Source organism: Vulpes lagopus, chromosome 1 (assembly GCF_018345385.1).
Source record: "Vulpes lagopus strain Blue_001 chromosome 1, ASM1834538v1, whole genome shotgun sequence".
NCBI lineage: Eukaryota > Metazoa > Chordata > Mammalia > Carnivora > Canidae > Vulpes > Vulpes lagopus.
Window position 1 is genome coordinate 166,003,488 of NC_054824.1, and position 25,675 is coordinate 166,029,162.

Below are 25,675 nucleotides of genomic sequence, written 5' to 3' on the forward strand. Positions count from 1 at the left end.
CTCCGTGCTTCTCACACTGCCACAGCAGGGGCACCGCTAGCCAGAGAGAGGGGAGGGAAGGGGGCAGGGAAGGAGGGCAAACCCGGTGCACACTAGCATCGCCACACTCCCCCTGGGGACTCAGCCAGCCTGATCTGTTTGAATGCACATGGGGGTTATGAGCTCCCTGGGATTCAACATAAATGCCTGTGCATCAGGATCGGAAAAGGGTTCCCATGGGGGGGTGCCGGGGGGCTCAGTTGGTTAAACATCAAATTCTTGATTTTGGCTTAAGTCGTGATTTCAGGGTCATGAGATGGAGCTGCTTGGTGGCGGGCTCCTGCTCAGCGAGGAGCCTGCTTGGGATCCTCTTCCTTTCCCTCTGCGTGCACACCTCCCCCAGCACGGGTGCTCTCTGTCTCCAGCACAAGGAAAGGTAAAACGACAACAAAAACACCAGGAATTTTTAGATCCTGTCAATCCCACCTGAAATGACTTTTCCGTGACAACCTCTGCCTGCACATGCACCTCCACCAGTGCAAATTTCACCTGCCCTTCAAACCTTTTCCAAGAAATATTTCCACAACGTTTTTGAACCCTTGCAGTGATCTCTGCCAACCCTGGCAGGAATGTATCCCTTTTTCTGGATAACCAAAATGGCCTGTCTCTACCCCTCCGTGGCATTCCAGGCTGGAGCACTGATATTTGGCATGCCCTTTATCTCCTCAGGAGCAGAATGTTCGCGGAAGGCTAGATTCACCACTGCGTGAGCCTCGGCACCCGGCATGGTGCTGGGCGCATGGCTGGTGGCCAGCCAAAGTCTGCTGATGGAAGGAGGATCCATTTCACCCTTTCTTAGACAATTCTTAATATTTTTTTTTAAAAGACAGTTGTATTCAGAAGGGGAGAGAATGAAATAGAACAATACCATAAATCTATGAGGACTTAGAAAAATTTGAGCTCAGGGAGGAAAGAATGGCCCTTTCTTCCTTGCAACATTTGAGAAGATGGAATACTGGGCTTTATATATATGGAAGCACATGGCGATGGCAGGGATTTAGGGAGGTTGTGGTCTAGATCTTGGTTCTGGCCTCAGTTTTGCAGTGACAACCACATGGCCTTTGATGGATGGTCACTGAGTGCCTTAGATCCCCCATCTGTAAAATGAGGGTTTTTGACGATGTGACCGCTTCATTTTATTTTAGTATTTCATGTCCTCTTTTCTCTGCAATTCCTTTACTTAGCAGCTTCTAGGCAAAGAAACTTGAAGCCAAAGTATAAAGAACTTAGTGGTTATTCAAGCATTGAGGAGGTCATTGAGAGACTATGACTGCCTGTTGACCCATGAGCTGACTGTGGCACTCAGAGGCTCCTCACCCCCTTCTCTGTTCTTGGAATGTGGGTTCCACCTGCTTTTCCAGCTCTCAGAGGCTGCCCCAAGGACAGAGCCTTGAGATGGCAATGTGGTGTTGAGACCCTCTGGATAGTATGCGTGACTGGACTCAGTTAAGGGCTCTGTATACACCCTACACCCCACCCCATGATAAGCCTTGTATGTAAGTTCTCTGCTTATTATACCTGCCACCTCCTGGCCTGCAGTGACTGCCTCCTCCTTCCATCTCTCCCTGCCCTCTGAGTCCAGGGGCTGGTTTCCAATTACACTCGGAAAGCTCCCAAAGAGCTTGAGAACTGACACCAAGTCCAACCCAACGAAGTCAGAACATTTCAGTAAAGACAAAATAATTTGATTGCCAGAAATTTGACAAATTTCAGGGATCTGTATATTGTGTTAAGTTACATATATCCAGTTAAGTGGCTCAAACCCATCCCTCTGTGGTTCCCTCTGTGGCTGAGCCCAGAGCTTCAACCATGCAACCCAACTCCTACTCCAGGGGTGAACTGAAGTGCTTGTGAGCTGAAATATGTGGGAAGGCCAAAAGCGGACAGATTTTGAAAAAAAAAAAGATGTGGGTAGGGCTAACGTAGGCAGAACTGTTTATTCAACTAACATTTGTTGGGAAACTCTACACCGGGTGCTAAACTTTGTTCTAGGTGTTAGAGGATTATAAATGAAAAGTGCACCACTGCCCGTAAGGGGTTTATACCCTAGGACAGATAAGGGACACACATTTCTAAAGATAGAATCCTTCCAGGTATTTGCTTGCCTTGGACCAAGACACATGGCAGGAGAGAGAGTCTGGTGTCCTCAGAGCAGCAGGAGCAGAGACACTGGGTTCGTCAGCCTGCCAGGTATGGCATAATTATATTAGGATGTTGATTCTAGCCCCAGGGCTTCTTCCTGCCAGATTCGGTCCTTGGCTTAGAGAGAGGAAGAGATGGCCAAGCAGGGTGTCTAAGTCAATTCAGACAGCTATAACAAATTACCACAGGCCGTGTGGCTTCAATAACAACATTTATTTTTCACAGTTCTAGAGGCCAGGAAGTCCAAGGTCAATACACCAGGAGATTTGGTGTCTGGCGAGAAGCCTGCTTCCCAATTCGTAGACAGCCATCCCCTCACTGTGTCCTCACATGGTGGGAAGGAACAAGAGGGCTCTCCAGAGTCTCTGTATAAAGAAACTATCCCATTTATGAAGACTCCACTCTCATGACCTATGAGACCTATGTCCTATGACCTATGTCCTAAAGGCCCTATGCTCTAAAACCATCACATAGGGGGCTTGAATTTCAACATATGGATTTCGGGGGGACTTGGGCATTTGGTCCATACCAGATGAGTTCTAGGTTACTAGGGGCAAGAAACCATTAATATAAAGGTGAATTGTAGGCAGCGAAGACAGATGGAAATTCAACCAGAGATGGGAGCAGATATGAGAGGGTGTGCTAGGTGAAAGGCTAGAGCCTTGAGAAAGCAGACATAGATAATAATAATTAAAGAGACAAGAAAAGAAAGAAGAGAGGCTCTCAGACTTGATTCTGGCTATTAGGCTCATGGAGTCCTAGGCCTAGAAATCTGTCAGAAGCCATCACATCTATTCCCACCTCAATGCACTCCATAGAAACTGCCTGAAAGGAAACAAAAATGCCCAGCTTTTTCTTTCTTTCTTCTTTCTTTTCTTTCTTTCTTTCTTTCTTTCTTTCTTTCTTTCTTTCTTTCTTCTTTCTTTCTTTCTTGCTCTCTCTCTCTCTTTCTTTCTTTCTTTTCTTTCTTTCTTTCTTTCAGATTCTATTTATTTATTCATGAGACACACACAGAGAGAAAGAGAGAGAGAGAGAGAGAGAGAGAGGCAGAGACACAGGCAGAGGGAGAAGCAGGCTCCATGCAGGGAGCCCGATTCGGGACTCGATTTTGGGACTCCAGGATCATGTCCTGGGCCAAAGGCAGACACTCCACCACTGAGCCACCTAGGCATCTCAATAAATAAAATATAAAAAAAACCCCAAAACTCTATAGTGTAACTTGGAATAAAAATCACCTTATGTGGGATCCCTGGGTGGCGCAGCGGTTTGGCGCCTGCCTTTGGCCCAGGGCGCGATCCTGGAGACCCGGGATCGAGTCCCACGTCGGGCTCCCGGTGCATGGAGCCTGCTTCTCCCTCCGCCTGTGTCTCTGCCTCTCTCTCTCTCTCTGTGACTATCATAAATTAAAAAAAAAAAAAAAAAAAAAAAAAAAAAAAAAACAAAAATCACCTTATGTTATAGATTTGAAAATCTATCAATCATTTAATTTAGTAAATAATTAGTATCACGAGAGTAAAATGTTACAATAACTGGTCATTATGAAAGCTGCTAATTTAATGTACAGAAAATTACTATGTACTCGAAAAAACTTAATAGGGAAATAAATTGACAGTTGATATGAGTCTTAAATTTTTGTGAAAATAATATCTTCTTTTTGAGACAAACAACACTTATTAAAATATAAATAATAATAAAGATATGTTGGTCAAGGACACACACTTGCAGTTATAAGATGAATAAGTTCTGGGGATTTAATGTACAGCATGGTGACTGGAGTTAATAACACTGTATTGCATACTTGAAATTTGCTGAGAGTAGACCTTAAGCGTTCTCATAAAAAGAAGGTGATGAATACGTTAATTAACCTAGGTGTGGTAATCATTTCACGGTATACATATATCAAATCATCACCTTATGCACCTAAAATATATACAATTTTGTTAATTATCTCAATAAAGCTGAAAAAATATAAATAAAGCAGCTAAGAGATTAGATATCCTGATTCTAATCTTCCTATGATTATTTGGGGTACTATTATTTAAAACCACATTTAATTTTTAGATATTTATTTCTATTTAGGCCATGTATTTTTTAAAAGTCCTATTAGAAATTCTTCACAGCTTGCAAGGCTGCATTAAAAATAGGATGTCAAAATTTCATGGGAAGGAAATAATTCCAAAATTATGTGTAAGCACATCTATGAATCAGATATAATAAAGAACACAGTCTGAAGAAAAGAAGTGCAATATAAATGCTAACTTCCATGATCAAATAATATTCAGCATCATGTACAAAGGGACATTTGAAAACAACCATTAATGGTTTTCACGGCGTGGTAGATTCATGAACTCATCTATGCTTCTGTCTTTCCTGCTTTCTGAGAAATCTCTGGATCTCAGTCAGGAAGCAATATGGTGAAAATCTGATTGAAGAAAAATAGAGAATGGAAAAGTGATAAAGTGGCATGCAATTATCCCTGATGATGGAACCACCATGGGGATTCAGTAACCAGAAGCACATGACGTGCGTTCACACTGTTGAGTAATGTGTCTGGTGAGTCATTACAGCCCCACATCATGTAACAAAATTACTATCTAGAAGCAGAAAGATGGTGGCGCAGGTTCACAATCACCTTGTTCATCCAAAGACAAGCTACATGACATATAAGAGATTATGAAACTGGCTTGTAGCATGCTTACGGGAGGCTTTCACACCAGATTTTTTAAAAAAAGGCTGCTGGAAACAAAATAATTACTGAATATTTTTGCAGGTAGCAATACCACTTCGACAGGGCTTGCCAACAAGCTGTCTTGCTTATGTAACCAAACTCGCCTGCCTCACTGGGGGCTCTCTTGTTCCAAGCACCAGCAGCCCCTGCCTGACTGGATGCAGCATCCATGTGGCTTTGGCCCCCCTCACCGCTTTGTTTTTATTCTGTTTCTGATCCTCAAAGATGCTTCTTAAAAAAAAAAAAAAGATTTATTTATTTATTTGAGAGAGAGAGTGAGCATGAGGGGGGTGCGGAGGGGCAGGAGGAGAGGGAGAGAATCTCAAGCAAACTCCCTGTTGAGCACGGAGCCCCACGTTATGACCCTGAGACCATGACCTGAGGCAAAACCAGGGTGGGATGCCTAACCAACTGAGCCACCCACGTGCCCCAAAGATGCTTCTTTTTTTTTTTTTTTTGAGCCTGGCCCTGTGTTTTCACTTGTTCATAATTTTTTTGAAAAGTATTTATATATTTATTCATGAGAGACACAGAGACGCAGGCAGAGGGGGAAGCAGATTCCCTGCAGGGAGCCCGACGCAGGACTGGATCCCAGCACCCCAGGATCATGACCTGAGCCAAAGGTAGATGTTCAACCATCCAGGGGCCCTGGCTCCGTGTTTTTAAAGTTCCCTTGAAATATTTTGTCTGTTTTTGTTACATGCTCAGAGTGACAGAGGGTTAGAGGGATGTGAACTCAAAGTGAGAACCTAAAATGGCACCTCATGGTAATGAAAGACATTACCACATGAATGCTTCATCTCAAATATAGATTTGCATTGATATAGAAAACTAGGGATCCTAGGAAGTGTTGGGTTACCGGTCCAAAAAGACACTGTACAAGTGTCTTGTTTTTAGTGTTTGTGGGTATGGGGGCCTCAGCAGGTCCTAAAATCGTATACGAGTGGCTGGATTTCTCGGTAAGGAGTGTCCACCACCGATACAAAACAGGATCTGCCCACTGTTTCCTTTTCACAAAGGAGTTAAGGGTCACTCAGTAGCTAATATCCTTTTTTTAGCATAGTATGATGAAACTCCTTTGTTAAAGAATAAAATGTTGGGGCACCTGGGTGGCTCAGTGGTTGAGCACCTGCCTTTGGCTCAGGTTGTGACCTCAGGGTCTTGGGATCGAGTCCTGCTTTGGGATCCCCGCAGGAAGCCTGCCTCTCCTTCTGCCTGTGTCTCTGCCTCTCTGTGTGTCTCTCATGAATAAATAAATAAAATCTTAAAAGGAAAATGATAAAATGTGCAGTGAGGCTCATTAAGGATGCTAAAGCAGACCTTGTTCAGGACCCTCGTGCTAGGCATAGGGACCAACTGCGGTGGGATTTTACAGTGCAGGAGGGAGGTAGGCCTCAACTCTGACTACAAATGGGGTGGAGAGGACTCCATAGAAAGGTGCAGGGTGGAGGGCAGTGGATACAAAACACTCGGGGATGAGGGGGTTCTGGTTGAACCCACTCACTGGGATCTTTGCTGAAGGCAGGCTGAGGTGATGGGACATCCTCTGGGGGATGCTGGAGGTTTGGTCAAGAGTCTTTGTCCAAAAAAAAAAAAAAAGTCTTTGTCAGCTTCTGTATCACCCATTCCATGACCTTGATTGCAACTTCAGACTTGACATCATCCATATTATATACTATTTAAAATTACAATTTCCACCTTAGGTGCATCACATCTCTTCCTCCTCATTCAGTTTTCACAATATGGAGGCCTCCTTCTGTTCCAGTGTTTTCGGGGAAGTTATGTGGCATCCTCTAGTGGTGAGTTTAGGTATTAAAAAAAAATCTCACACACACACACACACACAAAATAAATAAATAAAAAAATAAATAAATAAAAATCACGTTGCCGCAAACCTATCGCAGAGGTTGGGAATGACCATCAGCACGTCCCAGGTGCTCTGCCTCCGGGCTCGTTCATCTCATCCTTCGTAGCCCATTTCAACGAAAGCTCCCGTTTTAAGACATGCCGACTCCTGAGAGTTCCTGTTTTTCTAAACTGCAGGAGTGAATCTTTGAGATTTAAAAAAAGATTTTTTAATAAATTTATTTTTTATTGGTGTTCAGTTTGCCAACATATAGCATAACACCCAGTGCTCATCCCATCAAGTGCCCCCCTCAGTGCCCATCACCCAGTCACCCCCACCCCCCCCACCCCCGCCCACCTCCCTTTCTACCACCCCTAGTTCCTTTCCCAGAGTTAGGAGTCTCTCATGTTCTGTCTCCCTTTCTGATATTTCCCACTCATTTTTTCTCCTTTCCCCTTTATTCCCTGTCACTATTTTTTATATTCTTTGAGATTTTTGAAATTAAATTCAGATTTGGTGGAAGACTATTCTACAAATTATGTCAACAGATCTGTTGTTTTCAGTTGGGTAGAGATGGTGCTGCCAGAAAGCTGGGAGAAGGGTGGGTGAGGGGCAGAGATGGCTACTCTGCTCGTTAATTCTGGTTTGACAACATTCTAAGGCAGACAGTCTTCTTTTTTTAAAATTGAAGTTCAATTTGCCAACGTATAGTATAACACCTAGTGCTCATCCCATCAAGTGCCCTCCTCAGTGCCCATCACCCAGTCACCCCATCCCCCCCTTCCACTACCCTTTGTTGGTTTAAGGCAGACATTCTTAACACACTCTGGCCTCTCCCCCTCTGGACACACAACTGAATGGTATCCACACTTAAGATGAACACATTCCCAGCCAGCACACCCCAGGTCAGGAGCAATCCCTGGGGCCCTATTTATAACCTCTGTGTCTCTCCTACCCAAGAAAGCCCCATGAATGAGGAGTAGTACCGGAAGAATGATGGATGAGGAGCCCAGCAAATTCTAGGCATGTGGCTGTGCTGTGGCACCTCCCTGGTGGCCACAAGGGCCACCTGAGCCTCACAGGATTCTTTGACTCTTGCACTTAGTGCTGAAGGAGGGCATTTTCCTGTCCTATCATTTTCTTCCAAGATTTTATTATTCATGACAGACACACAGAGAGAGGGGCAGAGACACGGGCAGAGGGAGAAGTGGGATCCATGCGGGGAGCCTGATGTGGGACTTGATCCCAGGACCCAGGCCGGGATCACTCCCTGAGCTGAAGGCAGACACCCAACCACTGAGGCACCCAGGCGCCCCTTCCTGTCCTACCATTAATGACATGTGCCACTTCTAGAAAGCTTGCTCTTTTTGGAACTAATCAAGAATCAGTCGACTGAGAAAAAAAAGATTTCTTTTTGGTAAAACAAGACAACCCACGGAATAAGGCACCTTCTTCAACATCCATAAGAAACAGATGTGATTTACTGGTTTTCTTAAATAATGCCCACCTGTGGTCCTGGTAATTGGGTGCAGTAGCCAAAGTAGATGTATGCGTATGTGAATGCAGGTGTTCGTTTATTTCATAGGTCAGTTTAAATAATAGTCAAAAGTCATTAGAATATTTAAACGATAGTCAAAGCTCATGTGGAGCAGACATTTATTATTATAAATCGTTAGTTTATACTGTAAATATAATGCTGCAAAATAAACCACCAGAAAATCTAAAAAAAGAAAAAGAAAGAAAGAAAAAAATGCAAACGCAATCATGGTTGCATAAGGCAGAAGGGGGAATGCCAAGAAATTTGACACTAATATTGGCAAAGTCCATTTCTACTTTAAGCAGAAAAAAAAGCAAACTGCACTTGTGTTTGGAAGTCAGTGTGTTGCTTCTTTCTTTTATGACAGGGGGATGGGAAATAAACTTAAATCGCTTCTAATCTGATCAACTGTGAGCAGCTGCCTGGAGCTTTGTGTTGATAATGTTGGGGCAGTTTGGGGGCAGGGAGAAGGAGGGCTGCAAATGCTGTGGGCCAATGGCGGCAAGCCTTACATCTTCTCGGTAGCTCTGCCCTGTTGTGGTGTGACTCAAGCCACTGCTTCTTAAATGCAAAATGTGCTTTATAGTTAAGTGTTCCTTAGCTGTGGATAAATTTTGTTTCTGAGCAACGATGAGAAAAAGTGGGAGATCATTTCCCAGCGCAGGAACTGATCTATGGATTTTTAAAGAAACCCAAACAAGCTAAAATAGACACTGCAGGTAATACTGGGAGGAAGGGCACTGACGAGCTTATATTTCTATGGATTAAAGATTAGAGGATACTGGTTGGTTTACAGATTGGGCTAAACTGGGCAAGCTGGTTGTGGTATCCTCCAGTAAGAGACCCCTGGGAGCCTTGGTTGGACCAGAAGCCGAGGACCCCATCTGGTAGCCGGTCCACTGGGGACTGACTGTTGCCCATTTCTTTTTTTAATTTAAGATTTTATTTATTTATTCATGAGAGATACAGAGAGAGGCGGAGAATGCAGGTGTTCTGCAGACTAGGCAGAGGGAGAAGCAGGCTCCCTGTGGAGCCAAAGGCAGCCGCTCAACCACTGAGCCACCTAGGTGTCCCCTGTTGTCCATTTCTGATGACTCAGAGCAATCATCAGTGGATGGGCTCACCCCCATTCTGTAGGCAGTGCCTGTGGTGGGGCTAGGCCCTACCTCCACAGTCCTGGAGGGCCCCCAACTGCTCAAAGGCAGGTGATGGGGTACATACTGCCATGCAGCTCAGGGGAGCCAGGGGGCCGAAACAGGGCAAGTGTCTGGGGAGGTGAGCTCCCAGGAGAGAATTCCAAAACTTCACCTACACAAATGTGCATATTCCTGTGGAAGGCAGAGAGGAAGAATCTGGAGTGCCTCATCAGGGCTCAATGGAAGGGCTGGCCTGGGTAGCCTTCCATAGGACACACCTGAGAGCCTTGATTGTGGCAGAGGTCCAGCAGGTGTTCTGCTCTCATGGGGGCTGATTGCCACTCTTTGCAGCTGCTGTCTCAGAGCAGTTTTCAGAAGGTGGGATCCCTAGATGCCAAAGACTACACAGGGTGCCCAGCCTGTCATGTGGGTTTGCAGGACTGGGTCTGCCCAAGGCCAGCTTACTGGTGCATATTGCACATCAGCAGGCTGTATAGCTCAGGCTAGCCAGGGTCCTGGGACAGGGCAGTTCACAAAAGCCAGGACTCCAGGGGTACCTGGTACCTGCCTAGTTGCAGGCCTTTCCTATATAAATGAGACTATTCGCCTGAAGATAGAGCTGTAGAAAACGTGGCTACGTTGCCAGTGTGGGACACATGGCATGGTCAAAATGATGCCAGCAGGCTGAGTCCAAAGACACTGAGTGGCAAGGAAGGGGTGGGGGCGGTGTCCCATGGGAGGGAAGTCAAATGTGAGCCAGTGGAGGGTGAAAGCAGAGTTTACTGAAGATATGAAGAGAGCCAATACAGAAAGTCCAGGAGACTCAGAAAGGAAAGGAGCATGAATTTCATCTTTGGGGTCTGCTGTGCATGGCCTCTCAGGCATCCGGGAACTGGTTTGGACCAGGACAAAGTCCAGGTGTCTATCGTAAGTCACTTATCCCTTGAAGCCAGGGGTCCTGGCGTCAAGATGTCTAGGGCCAGTGGTTTAGAAATTGTCTGTTGTGCTGGAAGACTCCAAAGATATGATTAACTCTTAGTTCCATACAAGGAAGACATGCACTGAAGCCTGTGTAGGGTGGGGGTGCAGGTCCCAGTAAGAAGAGAAGCAGGGAAAAAAAAGCAAAGGGGGGAAAAAGTTTTTTCTTTCGTGGGGTCCCTTTTTCCCTGTCTCAAAAGTACCCTTCGTAACAGACACCTGGGAGTCTTGCTTGCTGGAGAAGCTTGGGGTCTCACCAGGGAGCCCACTGGGGACTGAAATCAGAAAGATTTTCGGGGGGAGTGGGCAATCTCTACCTTGGAGGCTCTGCAGGTTTTGGGGACCAGCCTGAGCCCCAAAGTCCTGAAATGCATCAGCAGCCAAAGGCTGGCTGACAGAGTATAGACTGCTCATGTGCCAACAAGTGCAGGTCAAAGGAGCCAGGAACTTGGGAAAAGGCAGCTGTAGGAACAGGCGATGGGAAGGCCCCGCATCTGCCTCATTTCAAGCCCAATCCCATGCAAATGTGCGTATTCTCCCAAGGCTGACCTGGGAGTAATTGCAGAGGCCCCTTACCAACATGTGACCCGGAGGACTGGCTGGGCCAAGCCAATAAGACACACCTGGGAGTCTTGATTTCTGGAGATGCTGAGCACCCCAAAATGTAACCAGTGCAAATGTAGACTGTTGCCAGTTTAAAGCTGCCACCTCAGAAAGACTTTCGGGAATTGGATCCCTCTAGCCAGAAGGCTATGCAGGTGGTTCCAAACCCACTTCAGCTCCACAGGCCTGGAGGACCCCAGCAGCCCTGGGTGGGCTGACAGTGTGCATACTGCACGTGTCCAAGCCGGCAGGTAAGGGTCACGGGGACCTGGGACAGGACAGGTGTCTGGATAGGCGGGCTCAGGGGAGTGGGCTCTGCGGTACAGAGCATCTGCCTAGCCCAAGCCCTTACCTACACAAATGTCCATATTCCCCCAAAGGTGGAGCTGGAGGGTGCCGGACTGCTTTGGTACCTTCCTGCAAGAGGCCCTGGGAGCCCTGATTGCTGGAGAACCTCGGGATCCCCTCGGGCAGCCTGTCCACATGGGGACTGACTATCACCAGTTAAATTTGCCACCTCAGAAGTATTTTGCCAGGGTGTGAGCTTCCTTCACCCTGAGGCCATTCCGGGGGGGGGGGGCTTCCATAGCTCCACAGGCCTGGAGTGCTCCCGCAAACCATGGGGGGGCTGACGAGGTGTGGGCTGCATGCGCGCAAGGTGCATAGGGAGGTGCATGAGACCGGGAACAGGACAGGGTAGAGAGAGGCCCGGTCACAGGGTGGGTGCTTTGGGGTCTCAAGTGCTGCAGATGCCCATCTTCACCCCGAAGACTAGGAAGAAACTACAGGGCGTTGCCAGCATCCATGCAGCCTGGCAGACTGGCCAGGGGGTCCTTCAGTCAGAGACACTTGGGAGCCTCAGTGGGTAGAGAAGCCAAAGGCCAGCAGGCAGCCAGTCCTCATGTGGACTGTCACCTGTTTAAAGCTGCCACCTCAGAAAGATTTTCGGGAGTAGGATCCCTCCACCCAGGAGATCCAGTGTGGGAGGTCCAGTCCAGGCCCCAGCTATACTTAGTGGAAGACATGGTACGTACTCTGCATGCATGAGCTGCGCAGCTCAGCATAGTCAGGGACCTGCAGTAGGGCACACGTCCGGAGAAGCCAGGGCCCCAGGGGGCGGGCTGTTGGTGGCACAGGGCACCTGGCTAATTTCTGAGCACTAACCTACACAAATGTGCATGTTCTCCCCCAGGGCAGACCTGGAGGGAACCCAGAACTGTCTAGCCAGGGTGGGCCACGCAGGATGGTCAAGGGACCCTCCGATAAGAGACATTTGGAAGCCTTGATTGCTGGCGAAGCCTGGGACACCACCAGGCACCCAATCCAATGAGGGATTGGCAATCCCCAGTTTCAAGTGGAGATGCAGAAATATTTTCATGGTGTGGGCTCTCAACACCCTGAGGCCGTTCTGGTGATTGGGGTCCTGCCACATTCCACATTTCAATGGTTCCGAAGTGCTCCTTGCAGCCCACACCCTGCTAACAGGATTTGGACTGTGTATGCACGGGTTGGGGTGGGGGAAGGGCAGGTCAAGGCAGCCAGGATCTTGAGAAAGGATGATGTCAGCTGAGGCTGGTCACAGGAGGGAGCTCCTGGGGGTATCTGGCATCTTTTTAATTCTAAGCCTTAACCTACACATACACACATATTCGCCCTGAAGGCAGAGCCAGAGGAATCTGACCTGCCTTGCCAGGGCAGTGCTGGGTGAGATTGCTGGGTGAGATTGCTGGGCTATCCTCTCTTAAGCAAACCTTGGGAGCATGGGCTGCTGGAAAAGCTTGGGATTCTCTCAGGCAGTCAGCCCAAATGGAAACTGAAAATGGCCAATTTAAGAAGCCTTGGAAGATTTTGGGTGTGTGGGCTATCTCTACCCTGAAGGCTGTAAAACCCAAAGTGTTTATTTGGGGCCTTACGGTTTGCAGTCTTGAGAGATAGAGTTGACCAACATGTGGATTATAAACTGTGAGCCCAGGAGTGCAGGCTTATAAAGGCAGAAACCATGAGGTTTCATAACTTGTTTTGAAAGAATTATGATTGGTGCTGGTGGAGTTAAACTGACTAATACAGGATTAGCTATTGAGCTAGCAGATGTTACATTATCTCTGTCTCAGCCCAAAGTAGAAGGGCACATTCCCGGAAGTGGTCCAGTTGCAATTGACAAAAGTCAAAAGTTCATGGTGTTCTTAGAATTGAACAGGAGACGGGCATAGGCTCTCCTTTTTAGTGACTCCCTTAATGCTTACTTCATGTTGGATTTCTTTTTCCACATTTCCCCCTTTTGATGGAGATCTTTCTGGCAGGAAAGCATCAGTGATCCATTTCATGATGGTGGAGTTCCCGTTCATTGCTGAAGTGGTTGATAGCCTGCTCTTGGTCCATCATATCTCTTGGGAGGGGACACATTTCATGGGTGGCTGATATTTAGTATATTCAATAAGGTGCTAAGTAAGAGTCTTATGGCCACGTTTGAGTAATGAGGAGTTTTGAAGAAATGAGGTCTAGACATCAATTAGGTTCTCATTTCTCTTAGTCAAAGGATAGATCTGATGAATGGTTTTGAGTCTTTGAGCCACTATCATTGACACTTTGAGTAGCAGTGCAGCAATAGGAAATATGCAGGATAAGCAATTTGAAAATTGTAGGGCACTGGGATCCCTGGGTGGCGCAGCGGTTTGGCGCCTGCCTTTGGCCCAGGGCGCGATCCTGGAGACCCGGGATCGAATCCACGTCGGGCTCCCAGTGCATGGAGCCTGCTTATCCCTCTGCCTGTGTCTCTGCCTCTCTCTCTCTCTCTCTCTGTGACTATCATAAATAAATAAAACTAAAAAATAAAAAATAAAAAAATGAAAATTGTAGGGCACAAATTTAAATAATCCAGCTAAAAATATCAGAAAACTTAAACCTCCTGGGGTGAAGCTCAAAGGCCTTTAAAAGTTTGGCTAGTTTGAGCAACTGATGGTTTCTAATACTACTTATTGTGAGGTGTGAGGTGTGCTGTACCCAAGTACAGCAAGAGGTGTTAGGTGTGGTGCAGTCTCCTTCTCAGGCTGCAAATAAATAATCCAAAGCCATCCTATTGTGAAGGACTACCCAAGCTAGGGAATCTAAGAATCTTTTCTGGGCTGTGATGGCTCTGACAGTGGTTTGAGCGACTCTGGTAAGAATTCTGGTAAGACTTTTCATCATAACTTCCAAGTCTGCTCTTCCTACTCCAAGCCACGAACCTATGACTCTAAGGTATCTGATCTGAAATATCTGGCAGGAAGGTCACAGCCTTGGCTATGGCCACACCTGTCATCTTCATATTTGGAAGGGCCCTTATCAGGACAATCATCTATTAGAGATGAGACCCTTTTTTCTTCTTGAGTGAGATTAAGGAAATCATTTTAAGAGTAGTTAAAAGGGGATGTTAAATGGTCCCCAAAAACATGTGCCACCAAGGTCTCCCCAGATGTTAGAACATTCATAGGCCCAAGATTAGTGATCATATCCACAAAAATATAGGCTTTATGAACAGAGCAAGCCAGCATTTCTGGATTCAATGACAGGCAATGAAGAGGAGTGAGTTCAAGCTTGGGATCAGTGGTAGGAAGTTCCCCACAAGTTTCATTAAGTTGGCGAGCTTGGGGAGGGCTGGCCAAGGGAAGATGGTTGGATGAGAAAGTGTCACAAAGTGGCAAGTTCTTTTCAGGAAAGATAGATCTCTGCATTTATATTTCAGATAAAAGTAAGAGCCTGAAAACACACCTTCCAGGAGTTGAATGGTCTTTTTAGGGGAAAAAAAGTGGGTAGTTTGTTGTATAGTACTTCTTTCAAGGGGAAGCATAGAATGGGAGTTTGGGACTGAAAACTTGGGCTCAGTAGCTAGAGCACAAAGCTTTGTGTCCAAAGTTACAGTAAAGTTAGGAACGTTTGAAAAGTTAGAGACTGGCACCACTATTAGGTCATTATTTATTGCAATTTTTTTTTTTAACAAAAACTGGGTTATGAAGGCAGATCCAACAGTTGAATAGATCCCCATATAAAGCTAGGGACTGAGACATTTGAACAATCACATTTTCCTTCCATGTGTGGGAGAAGATAGAGCAGGGAGAAAAACTATTAGGATAAAAAAATTCAGTGTTGATAAACGTAAAGACAGGGAACAATAGTAGGTGTACAGGAACCTTTGAGATTTGGCTATCACCAGTGAAGAAATCCTACTGAGTATAAAACAACAAAAAAATCCATAAGTATTCCTACACAAAAGAACAATAGTCCAAAGATCTGAGTTTTGTAGTTTCCACTAAGCGTTTGGCAGTTATGTAAAAATTATTGTACTGGCCTCCTCCTGACTCCTGGGAAAGCAGACTCATCTGCTTTTTTTCTGGGATATAGTCAGTTTGAGTTCTTTGGTTGGTTTAATAGTTCAGTTGGATGTTGGAGTCTTCCTAAAATGAGAAATGAATCCATGAGCCAATGGTTTCTAAGTTAGCAGTGTAGAGATTAGTTAGCAATACCTGGTATGGTCCTTCCCATGAGGCTGAAGGGAATCTTTGAGGAGCTATCTTTTCCAATAAACCATGTCTCTGGGTTGTAGGCTGTAATGGTTGATGTCTTTGTCTCCTACGAACATGGTGTGGAAAGGCTATTCTACTACAATATGTTTATTCTCTATGGTTTTGAATTAGGCTCTTGAAAACTTGAAGTATATCTCCGTTTATCAGCAGTGGACCAAAGGAAGCAGCGGCTAGGTGCATTGGGCATCCTGCTACAAGGAGAACAGATTTTCATTGAACTTATATCAGAATTTTAGGAATGTCCTACAATTTTTGGAACACCTACATTAACCTATGCCTATGTAAATACAACATAAAGTTTAGTATTCTTATTTAACAAGTCTTCCCATGTAATTTATCATATCAAGTAAGCCTAATTAGTTTTATAGATCCTTTGGAATGTTTCAGGGACCCTCTGGGGAAAAAAAATCCCATGATTTCTTTCAGGTCAAAAAGACTTTATTTAGAATTTGATTTGGGGAAGTGTGTTAAAAAAATCAAACGTTTCAAACGCTTGGCTAAATAGGATTGCAGAAAATTATGAAAATACCTAATTGTCTACTTAAAGTGACAAAAAAGATTTCACGTATAAACACAGAAGATTACATAGATTGAATAGAGAAGATGCAGTTTTGCTAAGTAATAAAAGATATGATAAAGACAAAAAGACAAAAACCCACAGTCATTGTTTCCCAGGCAGATTACACTAAAGGTAATGGAATTTTGTTTGCAATTTTTATTTTTTTAAGAGAGAGAGAGAAGAAGTGGGGAGTGGGGCAGAGGGCAGAGATAGAAGGAAGGGGAAAGAATCTAAAGCAGATTCCCTGATGAGCGTAGAGCCCAACACAGGGCTCCATATCCTGAGCCTGAGACCATGACTTAAGCCCAAATCAAGAGTCAGACACTTAACTTAATGAGCCACTCAGGTGCTCCTGTTCACAACTTTTAAAAATCAAGAACAGGCCAATTTCTAAGAAAATTTTAACAGAGAGAAAAACCAGGTTCTAGTTGGGAATCAGTACACTATTGAGCTCAGTTTTTAAAAAACATTTTATTTATTTTTTTGAGAGAGAGAGAGCGAGCAAGAGCAGGAGTGAGGGGCAGAGAGAAAGGGAGAAGAGAGAAGGAGAAGGAGAAGGCTGAAGGCTGAGCAGGGAGCCTGACATGGGGCTTGATCCCAGGACCTCTGGGATCATGACCTGAGCCAAAGGCAGATGCTTAATCAGTTGAACCACCTAGGTGCCCTATTGAGTTCATGTTTAAAAACCTATAAATACATTCAATCTTAGCCACCTTGACCATGCAACATAAAATTCCTTTTCTACAAATTTTCTACAACATTCTGTATCTACTTTTGTGTGTTCCTTGTTCTTTCCCTTTCTGAAATAACCAGATTTACTACAGAACAGAAAGCACACATCCTATTTCTTTGCATACTTTTCATATACAGTTGTTTTCTCTCATCCTAATTGCTTTTAGTAGTTTTATGTTTACATATATTAATTAGAATTCTAAGTCTTTAGAATCCTTAATTTCCAGTGAAAACTAAGAAGTAAATAATTGTGGACTGGCAAATTTATAAATACATTTCATAATTTCTAGAAACATGTTTTCTCAATGTGCCATAAAACATGCTTACTAAGAAACCCACATATCTTTAGTTTCTCTATAATAAGAAACCAGAAGTGGCTAAACCTACATTTGGTAATAAATTTTCTGATATTTTGCCCTGTTTAGAAAATACAATAGTATTACTTGCCCTGAGATCCAGAACAAATCTCCATCTCCTTCCATGTGACCTGTGGACTGGGAGGATGAGAGTATTACAGTTACTAGTACAGGGAACAATTAATTTTTCGTGTGTGAATAATCTTCAATTTTAGGTTAAATTCCTTGGATTGCCTCAGAACTTAAGGGGAATCTTTTGATGTTGGGCAGAAGCTTTCTTTTGTCAATCTGGATTCTAATGGGCAGTACAGAATAAATGCATGGGTGGCATTTTTTGACCAAATCATACTGGGAATAGAATGCAAGATGAGTTCTAGTTAGGGATAGATATTAGGGTGTCTAGATTCTCTTAAAGGTTGGTATTTGATGGTTCTGTATTTTAAAATATTTCCCACTTTTGGGAAAAAGAGATGTGTGCCTGATGGGCTTCAAGAAAATCTTGACCCAATAAATGCATTGGAGCTGAAGAAACCAAGAAGGAAGGAGTGAACAAAGAGGACCCAAATTGTGTACTCTGAGGATGGAGATAGAAGAGGCATAGGCTGATTTTTCTAATTTTGAGAGCTTCTCAGAAAGATCCAAATTAGATCCAAAAGTTTGGAGTTAATTTCCTGAAGAGAAATAAACTTTCAGTGTTTCTTTTTGAGGCCTCCAATGCCAATCAAAGTAAGCTTCCCACTCATTTTGTTTGGTTTTACAACCCTTTTCCAAACATGCATGTAAGTAAATTAATGTTGGGATACCAGAAGTGACCCATTTGGGCCAATGAAGTCTTAGATCATCTCAGGAAATGTGAGTAATACAAATAATAGGAGTAATGGGGCAAATATCTATAGTAAGAAGGGCTGTATTATTCCATAAGCACAAATCCTGCAGGAGTTCCCGTGGGGGTGCTAATTATGAGAAGTCCCCTTAGTAGAATTATTGAGCACTTGCCAAGAATCTGAAACTTGAATTTTCCACTTGAAGTGAGTAAAGGTGGAATTCCCGCCTCAGAAATGAGTGAGGACAGAAGCCAGCAACAGAGGACCCCAAATAAAGGCCTGAACCTCAGCCAAGTTTGGAACCAAGAGGAACTACCACCATGACCCAACACCAGTTCCAACCATGACCTTCCATGCCAGAGATTAGGCATGTGTTGGAGGGTGACTCGAGTTCCTTAGGCTTGGAGGGCTGGGACTTCCCAAGGCTGGCTTATGGGTCTGTACCTGACACATGCAAACCATGTAAGTCTGGGTAGCCAGGGATCTGTAATAGGGCAATGGGTCACAGGATGTGGGGCTCTTGGGAATATTTGGCATCTAATTCCAAGCATTAACCTCCACAAATGCACATATTCCCCATGAAAGCAGAGCTGAAAGAATCTGGGCTGCCTTGCCAGGGCTGGTTTTGGTGGATTGGCTGGTATAACTTTCATTAACAGACCCCTGGGAACCTTGATTACTGGTTAACCCCACACGTCATCAGGCAGTGAGTCCAAATGGGAACTGAGTGTGGCCAGTTTAAAGCTGCCACCTCACAACGGTTTTGGGGGGTTGGGCTCCCTCCATGCTGGAGACTGTGCATTTGGTTGGGGATGCATATGAGGTGCATGGTCCTGGAGTACCCAGGTAGCCCAAGGCTGGCTGACCATATAGGTACTGCACACTTGTGGGTCTCTGAAGATCTGGAAAATCAGGAACCCAAACTGAGCCATATCTGGAGAATCCAGTTCTCATAGTGATCTCTTGGGGGTTCACGGTATCTGCATTTACCAAGCCTTAACCTACACAAAAGTGCATGTGGGGGCCAATGGCAATCTGCCCCCAAATATGTCATTTTGGCATTTTCAGTATTTTGAATTAAAGTTACCTAAGGTAAAAAAATGGGATCCCTGGGTGGCTCAGCAGTTGGGTGTCTGCCTTCGGCCTAGGATGTGATCCTGGAGACCTGGGATCGAGTCCCACATCAGGCTCTCTTCATGGAGCCTGCTTATCTCTCTATGTCTCTGCCTCTCTCTCTCTCTGTGTCTCTCATGAATAAATAAATAAAATCTTAAAAAAAAAAAATTAAGAAACAGCCAGTGCAAGGAGAACACACAGACCCCCATGTTATCTCCTGAAAACAGGAAATAAATTGCCCATATGAAGGGTTGGGATACCTTTCCGGCGCCAGGATATGAAGAGACACCCTTATCGCCAGAGATAGGGAACTCAGAGCCGACAAGGCTGTGCAAACAAACTTTGTTACTTTTAATGCTCTATTGCCTCAGACCAAATTCTTTTTAGGATTCCTTACTGACTGAAGCCACCAAACATAAGTTTTCTTTTTTACTATTACCCACTGGCTTATTGTTTCTTTGCCTAAAAAGCATAAAAGCTGGCTGCCTTGGTCATTCTTTTTGGGTCTCAGTTCTGATGTTGGGCCTCTATGGACAGTTAAACTTTTTTTTTTTTTCTCCCATTACTCTCATGTCAATTTAGTTCTTAGATCAGCTGGAAGAATCGTGAAGGATGGAAGAGTATTTTTCCTCCCCAGCAGCTGGCAGAGTCAGCAGGATGAACTTCCCTGGCTGGACACTGCTGCGGCTGAGATCCTGGGACAGATGGTGAAGAGCTGACATAATGTGAGAGTCCACACCTGGCTCTCTAACCGCAGGGTCTAATGGAATGAGAATGAAGGGCGTCCTTTTTATCTCTTTCTAAAGGTAGATTAGCAGGAGAAAATATTTGTGGAACTAGTTGCTTGGGCTTAGCATCTCTGGTAAATTTGGTAAATTTCTTTTTGACCCATTTCCTCCAAGAGATGGTCACTGTTTGCCTTTGTCTTCTGTGTCATTTGCCATTAAGGGAATTATTGTAGAGAAGGAACACAGGCATTGGCCTTATCAGCCTGTTGCTCGAACCAACCTCACAGACTGGTACGTACACAGTTCTCATCGCACCAGTGTCCGTCCGTTTAGACAAACTTCGCAGTGGGCCCCTATGTAAAAGCCAGAAGAGGTTTTTCCTTTCATCTTGTTTAATGTCCTAAAACTTTTACTTCGTGACCAGTGATGATAGTCTCTCTGGTCTCTGCCATATGGAGGGTGGCTTCCCTGGCCTCCTGGTACAACTTGGTGGCCAGTTGAATTGACTGGGGGTTCAGAGACACACAGTTACAAGCAGTACTCTCTTTGGCCCTGCCAGCACTCGGAGGAGATTGAGGTCACTGCCAATTAGGGACCTTTGTCATCTTAACCTTTATTGCTCATTAGTGCTGGAAAAGTCTCACTGCAGTAGTGCCCGCCTGGTGTCATGGATTAGCATGACTGCCTGGAGGCATCTCACATTTTGTGGGAGACTAGAGACATGGTTTTCACTACATCATTTTTACTACCTGTACAACAAAGGCTTTTGTTTTCTTAGGCTATTTTGGAGAGTACATTTGTGGGCCATGGGGGCTGTCTCATCTAGGCCCTCTCGAGGGATGTCTCTTGTAGCCAAAGGCTAAGCCTGGAAAGTTGCCTCTGGGCCATTCCGTAGAAAGGCATATTGGCTTGAGTCACTATTGAGATCATTATGATCCTACTCATCACGGCCAGATGATGATGGCTCCTTTAGGTTGGCTGTATTTGAGAGAAAAAAATCTCACTCTTTATGAGCATTCTCAAATGTCTTATTAGTGTAACAGCTGGCCTTGGACTCCCTTGACAAAATGAAAGAACAGAAATTAGACTTCAGACAAAAATTATTGTCCACATCCAATATAAGTCCCCCTTCTCAAAATCCCCTTCTCAAAAGTCTGCCTATTTTAACTTCCCTTTCCCTATCCTGACTTATAAAGAGCACTCTGACCCAGTCTCTGGGTTCAAAGTATATGTATTACTCATGTAAATATTGAAAGCCAAGAAGTGAATCTAACAAAAGTTCTCTCTCATAAATAAAACAAATCTTAAAAAAAAAAAAAAAAAAAAAGACAGGGCAATCCCTTAATATTCAAGCTGTAGTCCAGTTTTATGGGGAATTAGAAACAACCAGTTCTGTCTTAAAGATCTCTATAAAACCAGACATGTAACTCTAGAAACAAGTTCAAACCCATCTATCTTTACCAACTCCCCAAACCTTGCCTATTCCTCTCAAAATTTTGGAGGGCAGCCTGGGTGGCTCAGCGGTTTAGCGCCACCTTCAGCCCAGGGTGTGATCCTGGAGACCTTGGATCCAGTCCCATGTCAGGCTCCCTGCATGGAGCCTGCTTCTCCCTCTGCCCACCGGCCCCTCTCTCTCTCTGTATCTCATGAATAAAAAAAAAAAATCTTTAAAAAAATAAAAATATTTGTAGATATTAGGAAACAGCAGGATATTAGAACAAATTGCCTGTACTTTAAAAAGGTAAATAATAATTACACCTAAACTAAAAACAACCCTTTCATTCTCTTTCTCTTAAAGTTATAAATTTTATCACACCTTTGAGATGTAAACACAGCCCACAACCACCTGTGACTTAAGAACACAAAAAGGGAAAGAAGCTTTTTAAAATAAAAATAGCTAAAAGAGCTCTTGTGCCCAAACTCTAGCACAGCCTCCTTAAGATTACTTCCAGAGACAAATAAAATTTCTTAAAACTCTTCTCTAGAAATAATAAAATACTTTAGCCATCTGAGCCAGTAAACTTAATTTATTCCAACTGTTATTTATTGACTAGTGTATATTGTTTTATTTTTTAATTTTTGTAAAAGATTTTATTTATTTGTTCATGACAAACACAGAGAGAGAGACAGACACAGGCAGACGGAGAAGCAGGCTCCATGCAGGGAGCCCGACGTGGGACTCCATCCCAGGTCACCAGGATCACACCCCGGGCTGAAGGCGGCGCTAAACCGCTGAGCCACCACGGCTGCCCGTATATTGTTTTAAAACAGAAACTATAAGATCTCTGTGATTATTTATATGTATTTGTATCTATGTATACTAGAGATATGGTATTTTTGTACTTCCAAATGGTATTGCCATAATTAATTTATAAAAGCAGCTCTATTTCATTGGCTTAAAGAAAATTAAGTGCTTATATAATTACATATTCATAAAAGTTCTCCAAAATAAAAAAGAAACCTAATCCAAACATATTTCAGGTTCACAGGATCTGGGAAAAATAATCTATTAGCTAATTTAAGGTTATTTGTTTAAAATACATCTTTAGAGTTATAGGCATTAAGTATAACACTATTTTCCTAAAATTAAATAACTTCAGGTTAACCCTGTTACAAAATTTGTCAACAAAACTGACTTAGAAAGTAACTAATTTTGTTTAATGTCTCATGAAGTGTTGGTGGGTGATCTAAACTTAATTGTTGGGAGCAAATGTTTTAGATATAAGTAGAATAAGAGTTTGTAGATAACCTTTTGAGCAACAGTTATATTTTATAGTATATGTACTTAAAAGCTCCAAAATTTTTTTGATCTCCTAAACTTTAAAGTTTTGCTAGGTGATGACTTAAGTTAAATTCATTGACTATCTAGATAATTTCCAAATAAAATAATGAAATACTAATTACTAAACATATAGCTTTATCCACTTTTGATTTCTCTATTACGGAGAAACTTAGGATAAAATTTGTGTCTGTTGGTAAACACGCTGGTGCCTTATTGAAAGATTGTATTCTGAAGATGTTACTAGATTAAGAGTCCATTGCTGGATGTGCAGAAAGCCAAACATTGATACCAGTTTTGCAGCAGTAAAAAGGTTTAATTCAAGAGCACCAAATAAGGAGATGGCAGGAAATTTCTCAAATCCACCTCCTCAAAGGGTTGGGGTTGGGTGTATTTAAGCATAAAGGGTCAGGGATATCACAAAGTATGTAGGTTGAATGGAATACACTGATTAGATGTAGGGAAAAGGGAAGGCATCCTTTCTGAGCTTCCGCGTTCAGGAGTCCTGTCTCTTCATGGAACACACGATCATAAAATGGGAGTGTATCCCCCCTAAGGTGGGGGGAGATCTCGGGGTGATCTCAGAGATCACTTTCCTTCATTCTTGATCCCTTCTGTGCAACTACAAGAATTCTTTCTGGAATGCTCTAGTCTCTGCTTTTGGTGGTCAGTCAACTTCTACAAAACGATCTCATAAATCAACTAGGTTAGCCTGAGTAAAACTACTAAGCATTTGTTAACTCGGCAGGGTGGTTTCAGTCCCTATTATTTGATCATTTCTCAATTTTGAGTGATGGGGGTGACAAGTGCTCTGGCTACTTCTTGCTGGAAAGGAGCTTGAGGAATGAAACAATTTTGCATTTTGTTGGAAATACTTTCTGGTACTTACCTTAACCTGTATGTTCTGTATGACCAAAATATTCTATGTTTGATTGTTTAGGAGCAACATCAGAAGGCACATTTGATTATTAGGTCCCCAGTTAATGAAATGCAAAGCATAGATAACCCAAATCTTAGTAAACAAGTGAGTTTCTTTTGCCCATTTGCAAATTAATTTTATAAATTAATTATATATTTATAATTAATTATATAAATTATATTAATATTATAATATATATTAATAATGAATAAGATTATAACTCTTTTTGCCTTTACATTATTCCCCAGCATATAGCATAGGTTTTTTTTTTTTTTTTGGTGGGGGGGGGGGTGTTCCAGACATATATCAAGGTGAAGTTGGGAAAATTAAAAAATTTGGTCACTGGCATTAACATGAAGTCTCTATGATAATGAACCAAATAAGGTTTTAGGTGACAAGCCCAACATCTTTAGAGATTTCTTGAATTAGCTAAAATCTGGGCAATCCTAATCATAGAATTATCTTCCCAGCCTTGGTGGTGGGAGGGTTAGAATCAACAGGGAAATATGACAAAGAAGGAAAAGAGTCGTATGTTTGTACTTTATTTTTTTATTTTATTTTTTTTAAATTTTTATTTATGATAGCCACACAGACAGAGCAAGAGAGGCAGAGACACAGGCAGAGGGAGAAGCAGGCTCCATACACCGGAAGCCCGACGTGGGATTCGATCCCGGGTCTCCAGGATTGCGCCCTGGGCCAAAGGCAGGCACCAAACCACTGCGCCACCCAGGGATCCCTGTTCGTACTTTAATGTGAGCACCCAAAGTAATTAAATCAAAGTAATGAGAATAGCATGCAAATTATTCATTACTTATATTTCTGTTCCTTTGGGACCTGCCTTCTAAACAGTAGTTGGAGGTCTATCAAAGTCTCAGTGATCTACTTGGAGAAATTAGTATCTGAGGTATGAAACCAGGTAAGATTTGGATCATCTGGATTGGTAGGTTTTTCTATGGCATTGTTTCCACTCCCTGTGGCATACCAACAGATGGCGTACGGTGGGTCTGATGATCCCCAGGGACCTACCTTTATTTGAGAGTGATAGATCCATGGCTTGACATCTTTTAACAGAATAGTTCATTACCAGTAAGACTTTGTATGGTCCCACCCCTGGGAATGGAGTTAATCTCCCAGGTGCTTGTTTCTTTAGGATTTTAATAGGACCCAATTTCCAGGAAATGAGTGGTAGAGAGAAACATCTGTAGGATACAATAACCTGCTAGAAGCAAACTCATATAATAGTAGTTTGAGAGCTCTCAAAGATTATATACCTTATGGTGTTCAGTTGTTTAATGTGAGTTCCTTCGGGTGAGCTCATATCATGCTCAAATTACAGGAAGGGTCTCTCTCTCTCTCTTTTAAGGGTCTCTTATATAATATTTCATAGGGATTCCATTGGAGCCTCCTTCTAGGGGCCATCCTTACTCAGAGCAGGGCAATTAGGAAGGTCTTATCTCAAGTTAAATTAGTTTCCTGACAAATTTTACCTGAGGTATTTTTAATGATTCATTTTTCTCTGTCTTGCCAGTAGGCTGTGGTCACCAAGGAGTGTGTAGTTTCCAATGAATATTCAAGGCATCTGCCATTTTTGGGTTATTTTTGCTGTAAAACCTCTTCCATTGTCACTTTGAATAGATATGGGTAGCCCAAACCTGGGAAATATTTCCTTTACGAGGGCTTTAACAACCTCAGAAGCTTTTTGAGATCAGCAAGGAAAGGTTTCTACCCAGTCAGTAAAAGTGTCTATAAACACTAATAAATACTGGAAGTTTCCAGTTGCTCTTGGCATCATAGTGAACTCAATCTGCCAATCTGCCAGTCTTCTCCCGGTCCAGTGCCTTTAGATCACCCCTTGTATTATTTAAGGTGGCTTCATCTTTGGTTTGTTTTTAGCACATACATATTTTTAATTATTTTTGAGTAGTTCTCTGTGTGTTTGGTCCTATGGTGAATTTTTGAATCCACTGGAGTTTTAGCATCTCTCCTGTAATAGGCCATCTGATAAATGTGACTTTTGACATCTTCCATAAGATGTTCAGGGATGAGGACTTTCCCCTGCTTATTATAAATCCACCCTTTTGGGGTATATTTATA